The sequence below is a fragment of the Palaemon carinicauda genome, chromosome 22, assembly GCF_036898095.1.
Source record: "Palaemon carinicauda isolate YSFRI2023 chromosome 22, ASM3689809v2, whole genome shotgun sequence".
NCBI classification, from domain to species: domain Eukaryota; kingdom Metazoa; phylum Arthropoda; class Malacostraca; order Decapoda; family Palaemonidae; genus Palaemon; species Palaemon carinicauda.
The window spans coordinates 91,229,843-91,239,842 of record NC_090746.1 but is presented as its reverse complement, the minus strand read 5'-3'; positions in this window follow the sequence as shown (position 1 = coordinate 91,239,842).

Sequence of the window (10,000 nt, the reverse complement as noted above, 5' to 3'; positions counted from 1 at the left end):
GTATCAACAATCTAAGATAGATATCCCCTCTCACTTGGGGTATATGTATATACATATATATATATATATATATATATATATATATATATATATATATATATATATATATATATATATATATATATATATATTATACATATATATATATATATATATATATATATATATATATATATATATATATATATATATATATATATACATATACATATATATATATATATATATATATATATATGTATATATATATAAATACATATATATATATATATATATATATATATATATATATATATATATATATATATATATATATATATACAGAATATACAGAAACTACAATCTTCACATCATCTGTCAATCTATAATTGACAAAGACTTGATTCTTTCTCATTGTTCCAACAAGAAAATACTTGATGTAATCTAATAGTATGTCAAGTATGGTGATGGTAATTTCTCAGAAATCAGCAGCCGTCTGGGTAACGTTACATATTAGAGACTACAACTTAAATTGTCTACATAGCGCTGAAAATGCTACTAAGACATTTCATGCTCGAATGTGTAGGCAAGCCAAAGAACGGTTGAGAAAACACACTTGGACATGAAAACACCGGGAAGTTCATGCTACACTCAATCACCAAGTGGTAAAAGCTTCACCCATTTAATGTCAGAGCCCTACATCAAAGATGTTTGCTATTTCGGTGAATGATCTGGGCCTGTTTGAAATCTTTTGGCATGGTTACCACAATCAGTACTCATGAAGCTCTTATTCAAATTATTCAGAAGAGCGTTGTATATCAATTAATCCAGAAGATGCTCATACAATTGACATCAGATACCATAAGATATGATGGGCCACACAAACTTGATCTAAACAAAAGCGATGCTGATATTCTTGGTGAGAAGATAGCATTCATAAGTCCGATGGAAGGAAATGTGATCACCTTTGAAAAAAAAGGCTGCAAACATTAAAATAGACAATAAAAATGGTGAAAGTGAGCACAGGATTTGAGATTGTTGAGCTCAAAGAAGACAATAAGCTGTTTACTTGCATGCAACAGTTGCCAGTCCCCAGATTTAAATTTGACCTGGAGGATACAGTTGTCAATTATGAACTTTCTGTTGTGCCACCGTCAATGTTTGTTGCACATGGGATCATGCTTCGCTGCTCCTCAAAGAGTAGACTGATGACTGTGTTGGAGCAATTGACAAAAATAAAGAAGAAAATGTTCCTAATATATATGAAGAAATCCGTGTCAATGTCAGAAAAGAGAGTGGCGGCACAACTCCAGAAGTAAAGGTAGCAATCCTGGATGGCAAGGCGAAGATTCAATCCCTGAACAAAGGCAGACCTCATCGCATACTATATACAGCTAGCTGATCCCTTCACCAGTTGCATCCAGGCAGGATACTTTGACGCAGATGAAATTCATACTGTTTCTGATCGGTATGATGTCCCAACATCTATCATGACTGTCACACGTGGGAGGAGGTGGGGCAGTCAGTCCTCAGTTCCTTATAAAATAACGAAATCTAGCAAGGTAGCTAAAGTACCGATGAAGAAAGTCATCTCCCAAGTTACAACAAAGTATAACCTCACAAGCTATCTGGTTCAGAAGACGCTAGAGAAGTCTGCTGAGGAGAAAAATAAAAAAAAACAAGATAGTTATTCCATGGAGAGCACGGTGCTGGGCAATCCACAGAAAGGACAATCACCTTCACAGTAAACAAAAAGAAACAAACACAAATTTCCAGCAGTATGCTACTTTTGCAATAAGTTGTGGAACATCAGTCATCAATATCCACTCACCAGATACAGATGTTTTTGTCCTTGAACTTTGTCATGATCCTCAGCATCCCAAGAAAACGATCTTTTGTGACGGGGAGTGATACTAATTAGCAATTTATTACTTAGGGCCCATTGGACCTGATAATTCTGCTGCCATTAGTGTGACTGAAAACACTGGTAGCTTTTCTGCAACGGAATGGCTGGCATTCTGATAGCCAGTCAAAGAAGCAAGTGATGACAAGGTTTCAGCACTAGGTAAACTGGACATCACATTGAAGCCCAGCAGCATCGTTCTTGCTAGGATCAAAATGTTTATTTGCAAAATATATCTGCCGGACAATAAGTTTACCCCAGTTAAGAAACTGGGGTAGCTTTTGCTCATAAATAGGCAGATGCAGGCTGAGAGGCGGGATCCTACTCAAAATGCACTGCAACAATCAAATGTGACGAACAGGTGCAGCTGTTAAATCATCACTTGCACCTAACTCTGTGCATGATGTGAAATCGATGAAGCTAGGTTTGTGAAGAAGAGTCTGAACCAGAGGATTCTACCTGTGAGGATGGAGATGGAGAATCATCAACTGCACATATTAAGCTTGTGAGGATACTCGTGTGTTATAATATTTGATCAAATTTATTTGATCATATTTGAGGTTTGGTTAATTCTCTTTATCACCATAGCTATTGAAGATTAGTGGCGGTGGGATACATATCCCTGAAGGCTCACAGCATATTAATCTAGCATGGGTACCCCCGACCTGTATAGGTTTGGCTATATGTGTTTATGTATATAGACATTATAAGCATTATGTATATGGTTATATATATATATATATATATATATATATATATATGTATATATATATATATATATATATATATATATATATATATATATGAAGCTTAGCTAATAATAATAATAATAATAATAATAATAATAATAATAATAATAATAATAATAAAAGCAGATCAAATCACTACTTACGAAACGGCTGTCACAACCTGATACAATTTAGAATTATATGATCGAAGAAAGTTGATGAAGTTTTCACAAAGTTTAGTTCACCTGCTTGTATTAAATATTATATTACTATTACTATCTGTCGTGTTACACACAACAGAATATTCTAATTAAGGCAATTATTATGTGCAAATGTAAACCCACTAAAGAATGCAGAACTTAACATTTTATTAGCCAATAAAACTTATTTCAAAGTTATTAGTATTTAACAGCCCTATTACGCCTGTTGTTTACAACTGTGACGTCATCACACCGCCTCGTTTCTTGACAAAACGGCAGTTATTATGGTATTCATGTCGTCTATAATCAGCGAGTCCATTATTGGTTTAGGGGAAAATAAAAGTCAGGATCACTTGAAAAGTCGTGAATTTTATCATATCTAACATAATATGATGATAAAATGAAACCAAGAGAATAATAAAATATAATGGAAAGTATTGAAGTTTGTATGAAAGGTTATCTCACGAGAAAAAGACATAAATGACTATCATGTAATACCCTTCCTCCCCTTCAGTTAAAAATCCAATAGCTGTTTCTCTTATTTGCCAACAGATGGAACTGGTAACTTGTTTATCGTCTAAATATCAAGAATTTTTCTTCAGCGAAACATAAAAAAAAAAAAAGATGGCCACGTGGTCCCGCACATATTTATACAAAAATAAGATAAAGATAAAATTTGCTATAATCTCAACACCCAAATACCTATAGAATCATATTTTCAGTATATTACATTTGCTCTGCCTGTTTCACTTGGAATTAAGATTTTATTTAGCGAAGACAAAATGATATGAAATGAGTTTATAATCTCTTTGTTCTTTTCATATATCGTTATACTTAAGGTCATAATGATGAAATTTCCACCAGAAACCAACTTCAATGTGCCAAATCTGTTTCAAAAGTTGCAAAAACAAGCAAAGCAATAGGAGTTAGTTTTCAGAATTGATTAACACTGTATGCCTTTACCCATAACACAAACAAATATTATATAAGTTTTAGAATTCCCATTACATGTATAGAAGTAGCAGCAATGCATCAAGATAATGAAAATGATACATGGACACATGTTACCAGGCCACTTCAAGACAAAGAACTCAGATATGACTTTATTCATGTCTGGGATTTAGCCAGCTTTTATCACCACGGTGGCCAGTGTCAATTAGTGATTGTTGGCAAGTTTTGTCTGACTGATTACAGAAAACCAATCTAGTATGGGTGTCCATGACTAGTACAGCTTTGCTGATCATGGCGATTCCCAAACTCTATCACCAATTTAAAGTGTAACCACTCATATATATATGTATATATATATATATATATATACATATATATATATATATATATATATATATATATATATATATATATGTATATATAATATATATATATATATATATATATATATATATATATATATATATATATATATATTTATATATATATATATATATATATATATATATATATATATATATTGTATATATATACATATATATATATATATATATATATATAAAAATATATATATATATATATATATATATATATATATATATATATATATATATCATGCTTGTGGGGACATTCGTGTGGTATATTATTTGGTCAAATTTATTTGACTGATACCTGTTTTCCATGATATAGGTATTCAATGACAAAAGTATCTTAAATTGTATAGCTATAATGTTTGTTCAACTCAATGACGTAATGGTACTAACCACAGCTATAGATAAAAACCTAACAAATTCAATGCAAATAGAAATACGGATATTTGACTTTTTTTTTTTAATGTAATTTAAAAATATACAGTTTTTTCAGGCTACCAAAATCTTTTTTATTGTTACTTTGTACATGCTTAAGCCCTCTATATGCATGGCTTGCTTCCATACCAAAATTTCCACGGATTTATAAGATATATCTACTGTTACTGTGCTCTGATGAAGTATCTTGAAATAACTATGAAGCATCTGACTAGAGATGAGATAAAAGTCTTTCATAAAAAATTTGATCCGGTTGGCCTTCAGCTTTCAAGCAGCAGAATCTTTACGGCCAATTTCTTTGGATCTTATGTAAGCAGCGGTTATAATGGTTGGCTTTCTTTGCTAAGTCTGTCTTGTTAAGGGAACGAAACTTAACTCTGCGTAAGATATAAAATTTGGATAACTGTGAAAATTGTGGCATAAGATCTTTACATATGTCAAAAGATAGGTCAAGGAAAATTATATATATATTTTTTTTTTAAATAATCATTCTTTGAAAAATATTACTATCATGAAAAACTGAACACCAATTAATCCTTCCATACGCTCATCATATAACGTTGTCAACCATAGTCTTGCACCCAAATTTATTATTTTTCTTCTTAGACTGCTTTTTAATAGATATTTTAAAGCACTGCTAAATTCATGTATATTATCATTTTCATATCCATAAAATCTGTTTGTTATCAACCTCTCTCTCTCTCTCTCTCTCTCTCTCTCTCTCTCTCTCTCTCTCTCTCTCTCATATAAAGTAACTTAAGACCTGAAAAAAGGGAAATAAATCTAAGCGGATAACCATAGCCATTAAGGAGTTAACAACCGTAGGAGACGCAATTCCATTCAACAATCTCGACTGAAAATAAAAGGAACGAAACCTTGGAAACATTACAACGTTGCTATCTAATCCATTTGGGATCTCTACGAAGGTTCTTGGGGGATTTTAGGACCAGGTCAAAGATTACTTTGGTCGGATATGAAGGGGAGACCTAGAGCCAGGCATGTCTTTAGTGAAAGTTTCTATCTTAGTTTGGCCATGGCTCTTAAAAATTTACAGTTGAAGAGAAAATAAACAATTCCGTTCATTTGACTGAGTAAAATTGTTCGTATGTTAATACGTAAAAACTTCACACCAGCCTATGGAAAAATACTATTATTCATTCGCATTTTATTTTTATTTAGAAAGCAATCTAAAAAATAAAAACACTAGTAGCATGCTATCTGTTTTGTCTACGAATGTATTTTCGTTTTTTTCTTATGGATGATTTGGTGTTTCTGTATGCAAAAGACAGAGAGATAGAGAGACAGACACACTTATCAGGTTAAGTGGATGGACTGACTTGGTTGAAAATTTTGTTCGAGCAAGAAAAATGAATCGTCAGTGAATGGCTTTGAACAATTATATATCTGAAATATTTTAGAATATTATAATAGATGTTATTTCATTATATATTTGTTCAATGTTTTACTATTATATTTTTACACAGATCATTCTTTTTGCAGGATTCTTAATAATTACATAAATTTTGTAATAGCTATGGCAATTGATGAACAGAATTTTGGGAATCCTATACACATGTATGCACACACATGCATACATACATACATATATATATATATATATATATATATATATATATATATATATATATATATATATATACATGCGTATATATATATATATATATATATATATATATATATATGTATATATATATATATATATATATATATATATATATATATATATATATGTGTGTGTGTGTGTGTATGTATATATATATATATATATATATATATATATATATATATATATATATGTATATATATATATATATATATATATATATATATATATATATATATATATATATATATATATATATATATTGCTCATCTTTTTATGGCGAATACACGAAGGAATGATAAATAAATCATACGCTAAAAGTATATTTTCAGTAATATGCTCTATTACACTGATTTTTAGGAACCAAAGACAATAGCTTATTATTATGCATATTTTATGTATATCAGCAGATATTTCTATTGTTATTTTATCCCACAAAAATTCGAATGGTTTAGACAGCCGCTTTTGCACCGTGTTTTCTTTGTTACTGACAATTGGATAAAAGCTTAGAGAGAAATTGGAGTTCTCAATTCGTTTCCATTAGAGTCAGGAGGTAATCTAACAGGGGAATTGAAACAGAAACATTATTTTTATTCGAGTCAATGTTTGAGAAAGGTTATAGGAAATTCGAACCCTTTAAAGGTTAAATCTATCATTACTTCATATTATATTTTTTTTTCTAATATATTTACTAGGTTCAGGCAGAGTGAACAAACTTTTTTAAAGCTTCTAATTATTTTCGAATAAACATGATTGATCGTAATATATCTCATGTCTTTATGTTGATTTTTTCAATGCGTATAGATCTATAGTAGGAAGACTATAAGAATTATTTAAATAAAAGCATTCTTTTTATCCAACAAGGATTTTGTATGGATTTCATGAATATTGTGGCTATTGTTTTGGAATGGTTTACGCTTTTAAATTCATTTAGTCGAACGCACGAAGTTTCAAATATATTTTCCCGATATATAATGACGTGGGAATGGGTGATAAAAGTGTATTCCAAATATTTGAATTCCATGATTGCCTTTAATCAACCTGTTTACTTTAGAGCCATATCGTTTGGCTGTGAATATCTGTGTGATCAAAGTATATAAATATATCTCTCCGATTGAAAAGTAACAGCTGATAGATGGGAGCATTTGTTTTTTACCATTCAAATAAGGACAATGTTGGTGATAGTACTTGTTTATGTTATAGGTAGATTATTTTGAATTTAATGTGGTTTTCTCTGAAAGTGGTAGGTCATGCTTTTTTCAATACGACAATAAATCTATTTTCGATGTGATTGAATGTTAAATGTTTGATGTTTTGTCTGGAAATCAATAGATTTGATGAATGATTCCAGTACAAGAAACTATTATCAGTTCTTTCATATATAAGATTACACACACTTATGCTCAATAAAAACGTATTCATACACACATGCACGTTCACGAAGATACACACAGACATTGACAGCCTCAGCTAAGACCTCGAGGTTTGGAGTTATATCCAGATCATTGTTGTAAGCTTACTCTATAATATAAATATAACAATGTAGTTAGATGTTTAGTAGTTTTATACCCAAAGATGTTAAAACATATTGATTAAGATAAAAATTTTGAATATAACTATTATTCCATGACCGTAAACTCAAGTGGTATGATATAAAATAGCCAGTCAAACAATCGTAGAATTCTAATCCCACACAAATGAGAGAGAAAACTGAAATGAATAATAAACCTTTTCTCAGATCCTAATATTTTTTTTCTAGCTCAAACTGTACTTAATTTTCGAATTTCCACAGATTACATTTTTTCCAGGAACCGAGAATTCATAATACGCGAGTCAGCCAGACAGCTGGCAATATGTCCCATGTGATATCGAATTATAAAGGCAAAATATGTAATAGCTCGTCGAACAGGTGATTTAATCTCTCTCGAAAATATGACACGAAAGGAAAATTGCCTCATACCTCGCTTCCATATTACTGCGAAAGGTTCTCAGAAGTTAGTAATTTAAAATTTGTAAAAAAAAAAAAAAGAAAAAAAAAAAAAAAAAAAAAAAAAAAATAAGTCGAGTAGCTACGAGATCATATGATCTTTATATTTTTACATATTTATGTGCGATATTCGATTGTTGAAAAAAAAAAAAAAAAACATCGAAGAGTTACTTGATTAATTATTTTCCCTATCTAAAGAAAACAAAATGTTTGTTTACATATCGTTTATACAGCTGTATCTATTAACGGATGTTTGGAGTAACGTGAAATAATAAAAAAAAAAAAAATCTATTTACAGAAAATATTTGAATAATAAAGGACATATTCTTTGGTCGTAGGTCTTTCAAAACAATTTCCATTCCACCTTTGTCTTACGGAAAAGATCAGAAGAATCTATAGTACAGCAGATAAAAGCCTTCTCTGTGAGAAGTCATGCAAATGATGCTACAAGCATATAAATTTGACAAAACTTGTTCTTCAAGTTTTTACTTTCCCACCGTTAGTCCAACATCAAGAGGTCGATGCCGAATGCGCCTTTTCCAATGTCTTCTATTAGGGCCATCATCTTCCACTAAACTTCTCTTCATATCATCCTTCACTTTATCTGGCCATTTAATTCTCTGTTCTCGGTCTTCCTCCTCTAACAGCTTCCTACTAAGCCCTCCTCCCTCCCTCCTCACCATTCATCTTCAACACATGCCCATACAATATCAGTAGTGTAACTTATCCGGTTGGCCTTTAACTTTCAAGCCATTCTTCTAATTCGTAAAATTAATCAAATTTAGCCAGCTGACCAGTTGGAAATACAAGATGGCTATATAATTAGCCGCCTGAAGTTGACGTTTTCCTTAAAAGTATTTGTTGTTTTCTGTACCAACCGTGTGTCACACGATCGTACATAATTTATTTTGTATATATTATGCTTGTTTCTTCGCTCTTCCCTCGCACTAAAAAGAACCAGAATAAACATGTCTGCGTTCCGCCTCTGTAACAGTGTCTGTTTTTTAACATGAAATTTCTTGTTACTTTGAGCTTTTGTATATAAAGGAGAGTGTTCTATAATAAATCAACTCAGTTGCATTCATACTGCCTTTGAGTTCACAACCTTCTCTCGGCCGTCACATGTCCGAGTTATATGATCTAGATTTGGATTTCTATGTTTTCAAGTCCAATGAAGTAGATGTTAATGAGTAAAAAGCAAAATGACATATCATTTTTAATATATTTCGTGTTTTTTTCATATTAGGAAATATTTCTGCAAAGATTTTACTTCATATCGTTTCCCTATTTTTCTTTTATTTTTAATTTCCCATAGTATATAATGACCAATTTCTTGGCTTTATGCCGTTAGTCGAAAACACCCTCGTCTTTAAACTGGATATAAGATTTTTTCATTTGTTAACTAAAAATATCATAATTAGGAATTTTCTGTTGCCAAATGAAATAGTTTTTATTGAATGAAGTGAGTTAGCTTTCTGCGTTCTTTTCTTCAGTATTTTAAGTATTCATATGATTTTTGTTATTTAAATTTATCCTTCGCCACTAATCATTCAGTGGATTTCCTAAGCTTCGCTATTTCAATATCGTCAATAAATTCCATTTCATACAAAAGTATTTTACTTTGTGATAAATATTTAAAAGTAAAATCTTCAATTCAGTGGATTTTGAATCGCCTGGAGAAAGGATGTAATTATATTGTGATTCTTTTTTTTCATTTGGAATATATATGAAAATAAGAATTATGAATTAATCTTTGTAACGCTTTCAGGGCATATATAAGTACTAACTGAAAAATACAATGACATGAAGCTCGACAATATTA